This window comes from Urocampus carinirostris, chromosome 1, assembly GCF_059441175.1.
Source record: "Urocampus carinirostris isolate Australia breed hairy pipefish chromosome 1, RoL_Ucar_1.0, whole genome shotgun sequence".
NCBI lineage: Eukaryota > Metazoa > Chordata > Actinopteri > Syngnathiformes > Syngnathidae > Urocampus > Urocampus carinirostris.
In genome coordinates, this window is record NC_142349.1 from 13314833 (window position 1) to 13334632 (window position 19800).

Sequence of the window (19800 nt, forward strand, 5' to 3'; positions counted from 1 at the left end):
TTTTTAGGTTGTAACTACAGTATTGATACAGTAATTGCATACATATTAACTGCATTAATCAATTAAGTTGAATCAAAGCTAAAGTAAATTAAATATTGTTTTCAGTGAAGGAAGGGTAAAAGCCAAATTGCTTTTTAGCTCTAGCCCTATTTCAAAAATACAGTGTACATAAAGTTAAGACAACTGATTTTTTTTTGTTTTCGACAGTTATCTTCAGACATGCATATTGTATCTAGAAAAAAAAAGATCTCTGAATATAATATACAGGGTCATTCAGATAAAGTAAGATAACTTTTGCCACAGAAAAATTGACTACTATAACTTTCTGTTCACAATATTTCACAATTAATGCATCATGATAAAATAATGGACTGTCTTTTTCGAAAAGTGTGGTTGGAAGACGTTGTTTCATACTTCATTCTTCTTCATTTTCTCCAGGTCAACCAACCTTTGTGCCATTAGGCTACTTATTGGCTCAGATTACTGTAAAGGGCAAGCCATGTTTTAAATATTGAAAACATGAACACATTTTCTCACATTATAATTTGTATTCCTTTTATAACTATAATTGGTATTTTTTTTATATTGTTATTTGCTAATAATGTCAAATCGTTAACCAAATTGCCTGTCACTAAAATCTTCAACTTCAATTAAAGGCGGTAGGGATATTCCTTAATCAAATAGGTAATTGATATGATAACTCTCAGCGGCAGACCTTATTCATATTGGGAAATGGTTTATGCTTAGACCCTAATCATGTTAATCATTTTTCAGAACGATTGGGAAACTCATAAATATCAATGAGCAAAGAGTTCTGTCATTGTTTTCCTTTGTTAGCATTTTCACATGTCCTGGAAACTTTCAAATAGTGGTAAGAAATTTTTATTATGATGAGTCATTTCAATTTATTCCATTATGTGGTTTTAAACAAGTAAGCTGTAAAATAATGTAATATTATATTTCTGTGATCTTCTACTGCCTTGTCAGAAAAGCGATTACAAATCTGTTCTTTGGACGCTTATAAAAGGCTAAATTGATTTAGTCTTAACATGTATTGAGAGTTGTCAAGAACCAGAACAGGAGGAGGACCCAGATGCGTGATGTTTCTCACACAAGCTTTATTTTACGGGAAATGGGGCAGTCACGCACGTTAACCCAAACGGTTATGATTCGGGGATCGTTGGGCGGAAGACATAAGGCAGCAGTCTGGCGTGGAATGACAGGAAGCAAGGGGTGACGTGATCGATACCAATTGCACGAGCAGATATCGGACAGACGGGGTGATAGCGGACAGGACGGGACGGACAGAATTGATATCAGGCACTGGAGACTGGAGTCCGATAACAAGCAGGACAAGATAGACGAAAACTATACCAGACACTGGAGATCAAAAATTAAACAGGACAAACTAGACGGGAAGGCCACCAGATACTGGAGATCGATATCCAACAGAACAAAATAGCCGGGAATTATACTGGAGATCGATATTAAACAGGACAAAATAGACGGCAACGCTACCGGACACAGGCAGGAAACCGAACGGATTCAAAACACACGTCTTGTGGGTGCAGAGGTTCGTTGATGGACTGACAAAGGGTGAGTGAGAGTACTGAGCTTAAATAGTAGGGAAGCAGCTGGCGCCAATTGGGCGTGGCTAATTGGGCGCCATGGGCAACCGTGACAGGAGTAACGAGCACATGTTATATATAAAATATTATAACTCAAACATCGGGACAATGTGGTGCTACTCATTAAAACTGTATCACAGATTTTAACCCCATCTAATTGGTACCTGTTCCCTCTTCGCTCAGGGCGGATTGATGTACCCCCAGTACGCCAGCATCACACCACTAATCACGTTGTCAGAGTGGACTTGGCATGTTCATATGGAACTGTCTCAAGCACATAGTTAAATAATTTCTCCCTACTGATATTCCCCCTCCCATGTAGAATTGCACCTAAGCTGTATTTATAACAATAAAATAAAATACTGGAGTCAGGGGGTCAGCTTAAATGCACAAGTTTGGTTGTGTGTCACCAGTAGCGAATGATAGGCAGAGCAAGGCAGAGGAAAGGGCGTGGCTTCTACACAAACAACAAACCATCAGAAAACCATGTGGCAAATTAAAACACAGAATTTACAGTAAAATGTTTTGTGAATTTATTTTTTGTAATAATCCATTCCTGAAAAAAGAGGTCCTGAACAGTACTCAGCAATGGAGGAGGAAATATGTGACTGGCTAGAAGTCTATAGATATGGAGTGTCTCAGCTCAGTGTTGGTTTGCAGGCTCTCAAGATTACACAAGAAATATGTATGCTTCACTGCTTCAACAGGATTTCTTACATCTTTTTATTAATTTAGGCCACATTTTATTGCTTTTATTATGGCTTTTTTACAAGCAGTTTTAGGTATTCGGTTTTAAGTAATTCAGTAATTTGTAACTAAATAGTCACTTTCAGAGTAACACGCTACTTTTGGGTTTCAGTTATTCTGGGGGTAACAGAATTATGCTATAAATAAAATAATAGTAGGCGGCACAGCATCAGCGCCATTGCTCAGAAGTCCAGGGTTCAAATCCAGCTACCAAACCTCCCTGTGCGGAGTTTGCATGTTTCCCGTGCCTGGGTGGTTTTCTCCCACATTTCAAAGACATGGATGACAGGTTGATTGGTGACTGAAAATTGTATGAATAGGTGTGTGAATGCTTGTCTGTCTCTGTGTGCTCTGTGACTGGCTGGCAACCAGTTCAGGGAGGTCCCTGTCCACTGCCCGAAGATGTCTGGAATGGGCGCCAGCATCCCCGCCCGACCTTACTCGGGATAAGAGATGCAGGGAATTGATGGATGAAGTAATAGCAGGTAATTACTTATAGTAACCCACCCAACACAGGTCTTAGCAGACGCTAATAGGGCAAAAGGATGGTGATCAGGCCCATCTTGACGCCTTTGGCAAGTGACGGCTCCTCGTAACCTGCAAATCTATCAATCACAACTTTAGACCAAAGGAGGGCCTGTCATCTAGCAGTGGGGGGTTAGCACCGTAATTTCGGCTCCCACCGCTGGTCTGGTAATTAGAGTATATGTGGCCGGCATGCGAGAGCTAATTTGACACCAAAAGTGACACCGTGAGCCGCTCTTTATGAATATCCAGCGTGAAAGCAAGCCGGCTGCATTGATTTACATAATAAATCACGGCAGAGATGCACTTTGTTGCATACAAATGCCGTATTCGCTCCACTAAGTGATGCATTAGGGTTATATTTAAATAAATATTTGATTTCATGCAATGTCATTACATGCGTGTTTGACAGAGAAAATCCATCACATGTTTGGGTAAATTAGGTAGGCGTCACGGCAGATATTAACTCTTCATGTCACTTTGCAGGTTGATCGTATGACAAGGCGAGGATGGTGAGCCAGGTTTTGACAGCAGAATTGATTTATGTACGAAATGCCAGGTGCTAACTTTGCAACGGCTCAAACTTAGGCCAGGAACCGGCAGCAGTGTCCAGGGTTGCTCCTCAGTGTTGCCCCGATGACCCAGGAGAAATCTGTGAACCATGAACAAAAAAAAAAATTAAACCTTCAAGTTATAAAGTTGTGATAATCTGACTTCTATGTGAATACAATGAATGTTCTTTGTTTGTGTCTATACTTACAAGTCAAAAGTCAAAATTACAGTTTATTTTTTTGAATAATGTTGCACCACCTGGACTAATATTTCTACTGGTGCCACTGATGCAACTTTGTTTTCTTCATTTAGTTTCACCTATGTTGGTGGCATCATGTGAGAGGCATTAAGGGAGAAAACAACTTTTTGCTGGTCAAAGATTTTACGGTGTCTTTTCAAATAAGCTGCAAATGGAACGCCGTACAAATGTGTTGTGTGACTTGATGTTATTTTTGACTCGCTCGCAGAGTCAATTTTTCTGCATTTACATTGGTCGCAGTGTCAAGCCCTGAGACCTTCTTCCCAAAAAGTACGTATTAAAAGTAATGTTGTTTTTTAAAGCAACTTAAATATGAAGTAAAACTTTGGGATTTTCAAAAAAAGGGGGTATTTTTAATGCTTTTCCTGCTTTCTGAAGCAGAGCCATGGTTGGTCAAAAACTGAGCATGAACAAATGTGATGTCAGCTTCTCTCAACAGAATTCTGAAAATGGCCGCCCTCGCAGATGGATAAGAACAAGTGGATTTTGCTTTTAACTCTTATTCTACAACAGAAATAGCCATGTTTGGACAAGAACGCACTCTTGAATTATACCGTTGTAGGACTTCCTTTGGTTTGACTTTCACTTGATCTTATCTGCGCATCTATGATTTAAACCTTTTACCACCATTTTCGGGTTCAAAACAAATTTGAAGATAATTAAGTACATAGTAAAAGTAAAGAGTAAATACCACTGTATATTTCCTGACCACTTGATTTCAAGTTATGTTTAATTGACATTAACATCTACAGCTACATAACAAATCCAAAGCTGGATTTGCCAGTACTTTCATGGAAACAACATTTTGGCAGGAATATTCAAAATCATCCATATGCTTTCTGCGCGGTCTATTCCCACAAGGATCCCTGCTATACAGGCAGTGGGCAGGGGACACCCTGAACTGGTTTTCAGTCAGCCGGTAGCAGGGAACACAGAGACAGACAACTCACTTGCTTATTCAAACCTAGGGAACATTTGGACCAGCAAATTGACCTGACATGCCTGTTTTTGGAATTTGAGAGGAAACCGGAGTGCCCGGAGGAAACCCATGCAGGCAATGGAAGAACATGCAAACTCTGCACGGGGAGGCTGCGGCAGCTGGAATTGATACTTGGACCGCTGCACCATGGGGTAAGCCCTAACCACACACCCGCCATGCTACTCCATTTAAAAATAACTTGTAAAAATAAAAGAATGTGAGCTTTACATTCAGCAGTTAGCACAATGGTACTTTGAATTAAAAAAAAAAAAAACATACAAAATATACTTTAAAAGTCAAACACTTTTTTTAAATGCTTTGCTGTTGTTTTATAGAAGAGTTAACAATGAACCATTTGATAGAAATAAAGACTATAATACCAAAATGTTACATTTCCAACTGTTAGAAATGCCATCTTGTATTTAGGTGAATCAGTGTTTGCCTTTTTTGGGCAAAAGCAACACAAACATTGGTCTTTTCTTTCTGGTTTGCTTATCCTGTACACATTGCATCAAATATTGGATATTGCCTCAGTCTTTATGTTCAAACTTTGTAAATATTTTTGCCTATCCATCATGACACTCTTATTTTTATCTTAATTTTCCCTATTAAATTGTTTTTAAGTGTTTATTTTAAAGTGTCATGTCTAATCTTACTTTAAAATATATTGACCCTAAATAAAATATAGTACAGCCACAAAATTCACAATTCCTGGTGGATGATACAATAATGAATCAAGAAAATCTGAAGGGCCATAAAACACTTTCTTACAGGCCACAATTGGGCCGCAGATCTTGACATATTTGGTCTTAGCACTGTTTGCCTAAATTTCTGGTAGCGTCTTGTATTATTTCTATCAAGTAAACTTTGCAGTATGAATAAATCATTCATAACTGGCTGTGTTAAGACGAGGACACGGAAGATTTAGCATGGAAGGATCAATTTCAAATTTACGTCGAGATGGACCAATAAAGCGGCTGGTGCACAATTATGCACAATCCCGTGTTAAACATCTTCCTTGGAGTTGAGCTTCTACTTGACTGCTAATGTCAGTGACACAAGACGTTACTCTTGAGTAAATAACCTCGTATGTGTCTTTACAGGGACTTGGAGTCACTTTGATTCACGGTCAAACTAGAGTGAAAAAAATAAATAAAATTTAAACGCCTGTCAGACATGCGCTTATTTATGTTTATGACTTCATGCATAGTTCATGAGGTGATGACCGTTAAAATGTCAGACCGATGTACAAACCTGCCGTGCCAAAACAAAAGTGTCTTTTTTGTTTATGAGCAGTGCTATGTGTCTGTCTGCTGGCAAATTTGCTGGGTGTTTTTAGAGTTTAATATTATTTACACATCAAAGTGGTACTATTCTGAGGTATCAACGTCATTATATTATTATGTAAACACACACACACACATACACATACACATGTACACACATACATACATATATATATATATATATTTATATATATATATATATGATTGGTGCAATTTTCAGGACAAGTGGACAATGAAAGAGCAATGCAAGTGGAGACACTTTGGTGGCGACACACGTACACATTGCTTGGACACTTTGAAAAACTGCACTTTGAGGAAGGTGAATGGGGAAAAAAAAAACGCCATACCCTCATTAAAATGTTCAACACCAGTGCCCTTGTCTAGGACTGCCAACAGTGAAATGAAACAGCACAAACCTTGTTTGAAAGTGTCAGTGTAGCAAAACAGACTTGAATTGTCCACTTAAAAAACTACCCAGAATTGGTACTTTCGGGTACATCTCCTAGAAGATAATGCCACGCAGACACTATGGTCAACACTGTCTGATTCAAATGTGTAGTGGTCCCTGAAGAGGTGGATAGAGACTCACCGTCAGGAATGGTGAATTGCCTCAAAAACATGTAATTTCTACCTAATTCAAATGATAAAATGATTGTAACTTTCCTGTAGTCATTTGGAACACAAATCATTTTTATTCTGAAAGCAGTCACCAATCACTCACAGGGCCCCACTACTTACCGATTTTAATACAACACCTTTGATTCCTCTTTTTCATGAAACTGGATGCATAACTCAGGTCTTGGATACTCACCTGAATAATTCAATTTTTCTAAATACTGCAAGCCTTAAGGGGACAATGGCATTATTTCACACCTGCCAGTGATAAAAAAACAAAACATTATATTTATATAACTAAATAATTGTACTATTAATTCAAATGGAAAGATACATGAACTAAATCCACATTTGTTCAAAAACACTTATTTCACATAACATTAGCCTCACCTAGTAGGAGCCGACAAAAAAAAAACCCTCATGAAAAGCTTGGCAAGAAAATCACAGAAAAGAAAATCACAGGAAAACGATTGCAGTTTGATCACTTTGATTCTTTGTATTTTTTGGTTACAATACACGATACAGTGACAACTAGTCGCCAAATGATACACACGGGCTCTTTAAAAAAACAAAACAACTTCCCGCAAGCCAATAAATGAAATTAAGGTGATTAATGAGTAAAATACATAAGAGTGGCATTGTAAAATAGCATGGAAACATACAAAACAGAATGAAAAAAAAAAGAATCCAAGCGGAGATGAATGAATATGGCTATGCTACCAAAAATTTAATTGATCTTATGAAGGAATTTAATCATTTTCTTAATGTTGTATCTGTATTAATAAATCTAATTGAGCTTTTTTTTTTTTTCTTTTTTTTTTAAAGTTGTTGTTCATACCGTGTAATCGGGTAAAATGTTTGGTTACAAAAGTTTAGAATTTTCCAAGTTACAGGACCTTGAAATCTGCTTATCTCATCAATTATTACTGAATGTTGCACCCAGCTACTGTATGTAATGTATGTACTCGTCAGTTTTATTCCCCAAAAATAATAGACTCGGCTCTCGAAATATACAATTGTCAAGTCATGTTAGCATGATGAGCCAGTCGACAGATGAAGAATTACCGCCATCGTCCTGGCCTCCATGGCAACCGTCCACCTTGTAGCTAACAAGCTAGAAATAGCTTTACAATGTCCCACAGGATGTTTCAGGCTGACAGGTAGGCCGTGATTCTGCGACTACGATGCTTATAAGGCAGATTCCACCGTCCCTTTTATGCGCCATATTCTCCTAGCCAGATTCATACTTCACGACTTCATCGGGATTGATGCAACAGCACTTTGTGCCTAAATTTAGTCTTGACAATTACATTCACTATTTCTGCGATGCTGTCCCCAGCCTTTCCTCGGTGGCGGTCACGCACAGGACGGAAGGCAGTGGAGCTGAAACGCACGTTGGTGTCACGCTCGGAAAAAACGCCGCTGCTGCCACGTGCTGCCATCTTTGCTCTTCTCCTTTGCACTGTGAGTCACTGAGGAAAAACATGACGCGAAAAGAGCTTTCGTACACAAAGTTCTACACTCGGGACCAGGGTTGGGTAGGGTTACTTTAACTGGATTACTTTGAATAACTTTTGGATTACTCCAATACAAAATATGCTAATAAAATACAAAAGAAACTAAATATGAATAAAATTACTAAATTTTGTGCCGGCTTGGGGAGTACGGAATACATGAAACGGCAAAAATGATGTTGGCAAGCAGTTTGGATTTATTTTTATTTTATTTTGTTTCTGTCGCATTTTATGTTAGTTTTGCTGGAGATCAAAGAGATCAAATCCACGAGAGAAAGCTTACCACGTGTTGTGAGTCATCATTTTATTCATATTTAGTTTCTTTTGTCTTTTATTAGCATATTTGGTATTGGAGTAATCCAAAAGTAATTGAAAGTAATCCAGTTAAAGTAATCCTTCCCCAACCCTGCTCGGGACATTTCCAGATTTGTCATGAAGAATTTACATTAGAAGAGTCTCCATTGTCTTTGATAACAACCAGTGTTGGCCGCATTACTAGAAAAATGAATTTGTTACTTATATGTTATATGTTACTAGTTACCTTAAATAAAAAGTAATTGTGTTACCCCCTGCCTCCATATTACCCCCAAAAGTAGCGGGTTAAAGTAACCATCTAGTTACAAATTACCATAAATCCCATTGAAACCAATCACCCTAAATCTGCTTAAAAACAGCCACATATGAAAAGAGATAAGAAAAGAAAACGTATACACCGACATGTGGAAAAAGCAAACACTTCATATTCATTGGATTGTGCAATTTTGAGATGTTTACAAACTTCACTTTGCCGCTAAACTCCATGCACATTTTTTGTCTTTTGTCTTCAAACCAATCGATTCCTTTCAAGCAAGTCACATTTATTTGTATAGACCTTAATCACAAGATGTCTCGAAGGACTGCACAGGATGACACCATCCCCTGATCTCAAATCAACATGCGGGCAAAGAAAAATTCAAAACCTCAGCACGGGGAAAACAGAAACCTTGAGAATGGGCCATTCGATTCCTTTTCTCGGCAATGTCCAAGACATTTTTTTGTTTTACCAGGCATTTACAATAAAATTTGTGCTAATGTTTGCCCGTTGATTGAGTTGGTTTGTTGTTCGTGTAGTAGCCACACCCCATCCCCATGTACTGCCCACCGTTCGCAGCTGGTGACCTACAACCTAATAACTACCATTTATACTGACTTTTTATAGTTGTAAATGTACTTTTGATGCGAGTTTATATGGCACAGAGCAATGAAGAATAGTGACTGACATTTAACAGCAACATATTGCCAAAATAGGTCGACAAAAACATATAAATACATTATTTTTTATACATACTGTAGGCAGGATATATACTGTATATATTTTTCAGTCGTATGCACTTGTTTAGGATGGTGATGACCCTATATAAAAAAATGTGAGTCTGTTATTCTTTGTTTTAAAAGCCCTGTACTTTCATGATTACTGATGCGGGGCACCTGAGTCAGCTCTGTTGGTGCCAACAGCCCTGGGCGCTGATGGCTCCCTGCTACTTTTTAAACCCCCCGGTTCCCGGTTACCAGCGTCAGACCGTCTGCGAACCTTAGCTATATGCAAGGCCAGCTCTTTTGACTCCTGACTTTATCCTGCCCTGTTTTCCGTCTGATTCCCGTTGCTGACCTCTTTTCTGAACCCGTTTTACGTTTTTGCTCCTCCGTCCCGGAAACCTTATTATACGGCCGCCTCGAATCAATGTTTGTCACCGACTGTGCTTACTTTAAGGGGAGAAAAGTGTAACAAAATGTTATACCGATTTTCACTCCGAAACTAGGGGTACTATACTCGAATAAATACAGTAATTTAAAAGTGTTATTATTCAAAGCCAAATTAATTTGTTCCTATTCATTGGTTGTAAATCTCAGCAATTATTGAAATAAACTGTTGCAAAACGTATGAAATTGGATCAGTTCAAAGTGGAAATTTTTGTACAACAAATTACTGTATATTGACATTGGCCTGTTCTCGTCTTTTTTTCCATACCGTTACTCTTCAGGTTGTGTCTGTGAGATTGAGAGGTAGGGGTAGGACAGGGCATATTTAGATGGATGCTGGCGGTATTTGATATATTGTTGTACCTTGGAAGTTTTATCGGCACAGCACTTTGAGTTGTATTTTTATTATACGTGAAAATGCTCCATGGATAAAAATGTGATTAAACGGTAATGGCCAATTTACACTGCATTAGTAGTTGTCTAAAATGCTGTCCTGATTTGACTTTAATTAGTAATGTTGTTTCACTAGCTGAGCACAAAGCGTCAAAGAAGAGCCCAGTTTAATGTGTCTAAATGAATTATTGATAATTTGTTCCATATTTAGAACAAGTGTTATACGCTTTAGAATAACTGAACTGTGATAACACTTGCACTCAGGATATTGACAAAAATCATCTACACCCTGTTGCATTAAGCGAACAATATTATTCTTTTTAAAGTCACTGTCCCTAAAGCTTAGTGAGTAACCATTGCATTACTTATTGATTACTTACAGCTTATAGAAAAGTATGCAGTTCACAAGAAATTGCCAAGTGTAGCCATACTGATGGTCAAAAGAATCACCCACTTTGTTGACGATACATCCGAAGATGCCTATACTATATTCACCATTGGTGAATTAAGCTTTGGGTCCTGGATTTGATTTCATTAGGTGGTTACCAACATCATTAGGTGTTTCGACCCTAAACCACAACACCCATTGGCAGTGGTGGCCAAAGTCTTGCCCATCTGTCAGAACCAGAACTGGCAGTAGACCCAAACAAAGCTTTATTGGGTAATCGAGGAAGTCAGGGGCGGGGAAACAAACAACAGCGATCCGGTGCTCGCTGGGCAGGAAGACCAGTGAGCCCTTGAGAACGGAACGTGGTCGGAGGATGGAAGCAAGTCAGGCTGCCGGGACGGGAGATTGGAGCGTGGTCAGAGGACGTTAGCAAATTGGGCAGCCGGAACGGGAGATCGGAGCGTAGTCGGAGGACGGAAGCAAGTTGGACAGCCGGGATGGGAGAACGGAGCGTGGTCGGAGATCAGGACAAGTCAGGTAACCGGAGACAATCGGGAAGCCAGGGCAGACGAGCAGGAAATAGGACAGGACGGGACAGATGGGAGCCAGAGTCAAAAAGTGCTTGCTATGTATGTGCGGAGGTTTGCTGACGGACTGACAAGGGGTGAACAAAAAACAAATATGACAATATCCAAACCAGAAACAAAAATCAAACCAATGATGTCCGACCAGTCAATATAAATGTTATAATTAGGTTATCATTGAGGTCAGGTTTGTGGAGATTGGGCTCAGGTGTGTGCAGTTCAGCAACCTCCATATATTTTAGCGCCTGATCCTGACATTACCCCTACCTCAAGGGCAGGATAACAGGCAGCCCAGAAAACAAAACAGAACAAAAATGATCACGGAGGCTGTAAGCAGACAGAACTTCTCCACCAAAACTGGGGACGGCTGAAATTCCTCGTCTGTCCACACCGAAACAAGGCCAGAAGACAGAGGCAGTCGATTGTCCTTGTCCTCCCCCGCCAGAACAGGGGGCCAAAGTGGCCGAGTGGCCTTCTCGTCTTCAGCACTGGAACCTTTCTGCTGCCAGAACATGGACCAGAAGCAGCCGAGGGACCCTTCCCTTTGTCACAGGGAGAGGGTACAAAAGTGGCAGTTCAGCAACCTCCCTCCAGTTTGGCACCTGATCTTGTCACAGGAATGTGTACCTTAGGCATACCAGTACATCAGCCTAACATCTAAAAGATATTACATATCTCACCACAAGAGCGTGCTAACGATCCACATAAATCGATGCAAATACGACATTGCGGAAACTGGCAAACACGGCAGCTACAGAGACATTTTATCTTTCAGACATTTAATATAATATTGCCAATAAAAACAATTTAAAATTATATTCCTTTCAACGGTCTGATATCTTATCAAGGTCCGGCTCTTGGATTTACTAGAACCACTTGCCGTTTTGTCAGCGGACGGCTGCCGTCGCCTCTTCCACTGACTGATTTACGCTTGAGCCGGCGTCTGATTGATGGAGACGCCGCTAGCTAGGTAGGTGTGAATCGGAGCGAGATGGCGGCCAACCTCCCCCAAGGACACTGCAATAGCTGTTCCACCGTAAAACTGTGGCAGCGTCACATATCTCAATCAAAAGCAGCCACACGCACAGAAGCAAGCCCATATTGTGTACATTTCACAGAGAAGCGAATCAAACAGTAAATCTCCTTGGGAGTGTTCTCTGGGTTAAACATTAATCTCCCTCGTGGTCCCAGCCGATAAAGCTTCCCTATCAAAGGTGGGAAAATGGCGGTTAAAAGGCGGAGCCAAGTGGGCAGCGGGTTCTTTCTTTTTCACATGTAACAGGAGGGATTCTCGGATGTGCGCTCTGTGATCTGAGGCCCATGCGGAGAGTCCAGATGGAGCTGTCAGGACGAGCATCCGCTCCGTCTATAAGGAACCTCGCTCAAGGCTAAATTAGGGACAACACTCCCTCTTAAAAAAGAAGAAAAAAGCATCATAACCTTGAATCAAACGATTTATTCACAGTGAAGAATGGTTTAGAAAACTGTCCTTGACAAGTGTAGGAATAAGTGCAACATACTGTACCTCACATATTCTTTTAGCAAACTTAACCCTGACTTAGTAGTTACGTTACTCCATTTATTTTAAGATTAATATTGACCCTTAAATTCAAGCGTGATACTGTTTATCCATCAAAGCCATTGAACGAAAAAAAAATCTGTTATTCCTCTTACTGACTGCATATTTAACTGCTGTTTGAGGTTAGATGATGTCAATGAATGAATGATAACATTTCGTTTATTTAGGTTCAGGAATTTTGCTTGAAAGCATTTGGAATGTTATTGAATGATTTGATGTTAGACTGAAAGTTGTTACGAAGTGTGCAGGGATTTATGTGGAAACATGTACTCAACAGTGGAATAAAGTCTTACCTCTTTTGTAGAAAAATGTTGCGTATTTTAAGTGTACTTTTTCAAATATCAACATACTGTATGTTTAATCCAAGTAACTACAGGGTGATATCCATTGATACTGAGCCAAAACTAAAGAATTTTGCTTTGAAATGCCATGATCATTAAATAAGTGAACCCACCCCCCTTCAGTTATATTATTACTATAAACACAGCACAAATATTTTAGGCATTATTGTAAACATTGCAACCGTTATCAGTAAAAAAAAAAAAACTTTTTTCAGAACAAATGCCAAGAGAGTCAAACCAAAGAAGCAAAAATGTAAGGAAAATACATGTACTATGCAGTGTTCTCGTTTGCCCGCGTCCCTGCGTCCTAGACGCATCATTTTTGCTGGGTACGCAAAGTGTAAAGTCAACGTGTGTCCCCGGGACGCAACTTTTTTGACACAAAAAAACTTTTCATCAGGCAGATCCGCCATTGTTGTTTTGGTCTCGCGGTTCAAGTTTTCGTCTGCACGCCGATCTCGGCAAACGAGATCTCGTTGTTTCGAGATTACATCATTGTTGTGGTGGTTATCGTCGAGGGAAGGTGAAGGCTAAGTATGGCTCCGAAAAAAGTTAGTATTAGGTGAAAATCAACACAAAATTGGTAATTTCTTCAGTGTCAGTAATAAGTCAAAACTTAATGCAGAAAGTAATAACAACGGCAATAATTCCGGCACAAAAAAACAGGGGAGAAATTCTTCGGATGATCGCGAAAGCAAGGAAAACACGTCTGTTGAAGCCAATGATTCGACGAAAGAAAACAAACAAAACAATACTCCTAGCAAGGACTTTTCTGCCAAAATGGACTCAATTATATTCCTGGTTACGCTATGAGGATGATAATGGATTGGACCTTGAGAAGGCATTACAACTGTGGCGGGTCAGCAAACCACAAAGAATATATGAATTGGAAAATCTGAAATTATAACTTGCTTTGTATTACCAATTAACTGTAATGATTAAAACTGCACGAATATATAGACTAATATTTCAGCAATATTATCTTGTATAATATACAATATTTTTGTGAATTGAAAAATCTGAAGTGATAACTGCTTTGTATTATCAATTAACTGTGATAATTAAAACTGAATGAAAATATAGATTAATATAATTATTTCAGCAATATTATTTTGAATAATGTGCAATATTGTTGTGAACTGAAAAATCTTGAAGTGATAACTGATTTGTATTACCAATAAACTATGATGATTAAAACTAAATGAATGTATAGATTTATTTATATTATATATTTGTCGCCGATTTACAATGTCAACCTCGATAACACCAAATTTTGGGGACCCATAGATCTCTGTTGGGACCCATAGATTTTTGAGCATGCGAGTCCTCGGGACCCATCACTTTTCACAGGTAAAATGAACACTGACTATGTCACAATGTAAGGCAACTGCTCTACCATCCACTTCACAATATTTTCAAAATAGTGTCACGTACTGTATGTCAAAAAAAAGTATCAATTGTCTCTGATATTCTGTGTTTCCATAGTGACAATGGATTTACAGATAACATGTCTACATTTTTGGTTGTAGCTCATTGCTCTCGACAGGGTTATTTTTATTCACACGTGTATGTACATGTGTGGTGTTGCCACAGTTGCAGCTGACTTTACTGCACGAATTACAACTGGCAATGTCTTTTACTGCAGTTAAAAAAAGTCCACGTCGCACTATTCTTTGTATTTGCCTCTGTCACGTAAGGGTTATTAGTATTAGTGGGCTCATATATTTGGCCCGCTCTTCTGGCTGGCAGGCACGATGCAGGAGCAAGTCAGATAAGAAGCGTGCTAAAAGTGGGTCTGACAGTCACCAAATCAGGCGTACACTTAAAAAGTGGCCTAGGGCGCTGGGTGAGAGAAAGAAGGGGCTATGCTATCTGCATAGAGAAGACATTCGTGTGGGAGCAAAGTATCGTTCCCGGGACAATATTATAGATCCGAAGTACTTGCTTAATATTGATCATTTTGATTTTTAGATCAATTTGCAGCCCTCTAATGTTAATTTGTTGCTTGGGTGAAATACGGAAATTTATATTTAAAATAAGAGTATATTTAACCTAGCAGATGGTGGATTGTTGTGTTAATTTTTAACCTTTTCTTTTAATATAGGTATTTTTTATGGGCAAAATAATCTACCATCTTCTGGATGAAATATATTTGCCTTTTCTAAGGATGTTTTGTCATGTAAAAATATGTTGTCCTTTTTTTAAACTATTCCAAAGGCTTTGGCGCAGTTCTTATATGAGTGTCAAGCCTCTGCAAACGAGTTCGGTATGATAAATCACCACTGGATGGCAGGCATGGCTTCGATGAGAACTTTTTTGGGGCCTTGTTTTGTCCCTGTATCCACAGTATGACACTATATAGCAGTGTGCCGGCAGACCATATGCCGTGTACTGGCATTGTGGTGACAAAAGAAAAGACATGAGTATAGACAATGTAACGCATTAAAGCTTTATTATTTCTAAAAAAGGAGGCTAAAGTCTCTTCGTCATCAATGGGGCAGGGAGGGAAGAAGTTTTGTGCTTATTTGCGATCGCCATGATGACCCAACTAGTTAATACATCCTTTCTCAGTTTGTCTCTGTTAATTTATTCAAAGCCTGTTAAGATAAAGGAACTTTTCAATTTAGTTGTACCTCTGATTCATTATAGGATACGAGATTTGGTGCAATCTAACCGATCTCGAACGGCAGAAGGTATAACCTACGCATGCTTCTGATGCCATTCATACTGTTGAAATTAGCACACTGTGTAGATAAAATTGTGGGCAAGTTGAAATTCAGTCAGTTTAGGCCCTACAACTTGTATGTTATTTTTTGAATGGTAAAAAAAATTGCTCAACACCAAAATTAAGAAGTTACATATACAATATTATTGCAAATTATCACAAGCCGTCCTTTTGTATGGCATCTTATTTTAGTTTTGTTCAGCGAGATGCAAATGTTCTTCCCCGTTTGATTGCAATATGAATTCCTCTCACTTCCTCAAGCACTTGGGTGACCGCTCGCTTGTTGTTGGCCGTGTACATCGATCTCTGCTGATTCGCCGCATGAATGTTTTATGGCTGCGAAAAATGCAACCTGTCAGACATGGCGGGCTCACCGCGACGCTATTAGCATATTAGTCACCGAGCTTTTGTCCCATGACCTTGACTTGACAAAGTGGAGCCCCAGACGTGCTAACTCAGCGACTCTTGTATTTTGGATCGTTATTTTGTAACAGCAAATCTGAAATGAAACAACAAAGTGAACCTTTTTTAATGAAAATGTGCTCATCTAAAACACCATTATTGCCAGACTGTTTTGAAGAAGTCCAAAAAGTAATAACACTGCCACGATTTGAATTTAGTGACTTATACTTCTAGTCAACCAAAAACAAGCTTCTAAATCAAGTAACACTTAAACATTTTCCCAAAGAGATTTTTTTTTTCAATTCGGCACAGCCTGTAGTGTTGAAAAGGATTCCAATGCCGACGGATTTGAGCAATTAAGACTTATAATTCATGCATCTGACTTGTTTCTGATAAGCTGTGATGTCATTTTGGAAACACAACACTTTCAAAATTGCGAATTCCATTAAACCCTGTTGAGAAGCAAAGTCATGTCTTCACTATGTCACCAGCCACTGAAATAGGTCATGCCACATCCCATTGGGAACTTTAAATCATTGAGATTCACATACCTGTCAACCTGTACGGTTTTGCCGTACAAAGTACGTGTATTATGCATTTTAAGACGAGTACGGCGTACAAGGAAATCTGTACAGAAAAACGCAAATTTGTCAATGATGGGTACCATCCGGTATACACCGACTATCACGGAACGGCAAATCAATTAAGTCAAAGGAGTTCGCTGCGGAAGCCTCTATCTCGGTATCGTTTCCTTCGATGCAAACGAAGCGAGCGGTTTGATGCTACTGTGCGCGTCCGTCTGCCGCCCGGGGATTTCCCATCATGCATCATTCCGAAGAGAAAAAAATAAAAAAATATATGGGGCAGCACGGCGGCGCAGTGGTTAGCGCTTGTGCGGCACAGTTCATGTCATGGGAACCTGTCGTGGGTTCAAATCCAGCTCCAGACTTTCTGTGCGGAGTTTGTATGTTCTCCCCGTGCGTGCGTGGGTTTCCTCCGGGCACTCCGGTTTCCTCCCACATTCCAAAGACATGCATTTCAGGTGAATTGGCCGGTCCAAATTGTCCCTAGGTGTGAATGAGCGAATGAGTTGTCTCTCCCTGTGTGCCCTGCGATTAGCTGGCAACCAGTTCAGGGTGTCCCCTGCCCACTGCCCGATGATTGCTGGGATGGGCTCCAGCCCCCGCGACCCTACTGAGGATAAGCGGTACGGCTAATGAGATGAGATGAAAATATATGGTCTATGATTATTTTGTATTTTGTACGGACATGGAGGCGTGGAGGTTGACAAGTATGGACTCACCATCCTAAATGTACTCTTCATAGAAACATCACGATCAATGTGAAACAAGAGAGCCGAAAACTTTAAAATAATTTTAGCCAGTTGTAACCGATTCAAATGATTGACACCATTTTTAGCTAATAACATTCTGAAAAAAAACCCAATATGCAGATTATGTATTCAAATAAGACGGCTCTCCTGATTTATTTTTACACACTATTATTACGCGCAAGAGAAAACAACCATTGATTGACTTCCGGAGAAAGAAATCAAACATTTACAACACTTTCAAAATGTCAAAAAAATTGCCCGAAGTAAAATACTCAGATTCAGAGGTTTTATAGCTGTAAACTGGTCTTCAATGGGCCACTTTTGGAAATGCCTAAACATACCCTTATAAAAATCTGTAAAATACAATGTTTGGAACAAAAACCTTCTATTTCTGTGTGTTTGAACTCCAATTACTTAATACAAGGAAGCACTTGAAGTAATTATTTCAGGTTGGGACGAAACTTAAGTGTGTTACCCTGATGGTCCAACCTGTCTTCTCTAGGCAGAGGGTGCTGTAGTGCTAATGGAGCACACCGGTTTCTCAGTAACTTGAGTAGTAAAAGGCAGCGAGCGTCTGCTTTGATCAGTAGTACCTCCTTCACCAAAGTAAACTGACCAACACACTAACAGGGTTAGGTAGGGTTACTTTAACTTGATTACTTTCAATTACTTTGGATTACTCCAATAACAAATGTGCTAATAAAAGACAAAGTAAACTAAATATGAATAAAATTATGACTCACAACACGTGGTAAGCCTTCTCTCCTGGCTTTGATCTCTTTGATCTCTGGCAAAACTAACATAAAATGCGACAAAAACAAAATTAGAATAAATCCAAACAGCTTGCCAACATCATTTTTGCCGTTCCATGTATTCCGTTACTCCCCAAGCCTGCACAAAATTTAGTAATTTTATTCATATTTAGTTTCTTTTGTCTTCTAGTAGCATCTTTGGTATTGGAGTAATCCAAAAGTAATTGAAAGTAATCCAGTTAAAGTAACCCTACCCAACCCTGCACACTGCCCAACCAACCAACCAACCAATCAACCAACCAACCAACCAACCAACCAACCAACCAACCAACCAACCAACCAACCAACCAACCAACCAACCAACCAACCAACCAACCAAACAGAATTCGTAAAACTATTTTTTACTAGTACCCTTTTTTTTCACTGTGATTTTTTGTTTTTGACTTGATCCTTCATCCATCGGAGCTCTTTGGGTTTAATTTGCCATCTCCAATTAAAGACTTTTAAATTCCTGCTTGTGTCCGCGACTCGATCCTGCCTCGCATTTAAACAGTTAACTCTCAAAATAGACCCCAAACGGTTCAAGAACAGCATTCAATTTACTTTGGGTATGTCTTGGATTGGGGTTGTAGGCAAATTTTACACGAACACTGAAAGGTAAACACAGCTAGATAACAAATGAAGGGCACGTTATGCACGTTCCATTTTCTTGTGTTTTTTTTTCCACTGTTGAAAATAAAAGTGAAATTGTATTTTTTTCAATTGTATTTCCTTAAGTTTATCAGAGCAATGAAACATGCTGTAAATCATTAATATTGTAATGAAGTTAAACTCGAGGCCGCATGCAACAACAAAATAGTCAGGTGTTAAATAATTCTCCACATATTAGCCATTAGGCTAAATACATACAATTTTACACTAAAAAGCATTCAAAATCATAATAAACTTTTGATGCCTTTTATGATGAATGCTATTTTTGCTGAAAACAATTCTCACCCGAAAGTAAGACACAGTTGACAAAAACAATGTCTCTCTAGGCTGAGCAACAGGTTTCACCTTGCGCTGGACTGGGGGTGTGCTCAGATACCAGGCTTATATTCATAATGTGATCATTTTTCAAAGAAAAAGCTCTAGTGTCTAAACGTTTAAGGTTCATTCAACTATAATCCAAATGTTTGACATCTTACTAAGCACTTCATAATATTTTTCCTAAATGAGTTTCACTTAATGAACGCTAACTTTATCACTATCTCGACCATGGCCAGTGAAGGCTCCCAACATTGTACCCTACAATACCCGGTTGCAGCTGTTTTCACAAGACTTCCCGTCTGCCTATGCATACCTCCATGTGCTGGAATGCTGATCATGTCTCCAATAAAATGGCAAGTTCTATGGCACATTCCGCAGACTCAAAGTCATACATTGCTAAACAGTGTTAAAAAAAACAAGATGGTTAAA

At 39.2% G+C, this 19800-nt stretch overlaps 1 long non-coding RNA gene across 1 annotated transcript in view; it reads right to left on the reverse strand.

Annotated features, from left to right (window-relative positions):
* Positions 1 to 2214: 2214 nt before the first annotated feature.
* The window catches only part of LOC148373612 (uncharacterized), a 45846-nt gene continuing 28260 nt past the window's right edge, over positions 2215 to 19800 (reverse strand). The window contains exon 3 of the long non-coding RNA XR_015852773.1: positions 2215 to 3552. This is a non-coding gene — a long non-coding RNA (uncharacterized LOC148373612). The remainder of the gene's footprint in view (positions 3553 to 19800) is intronic.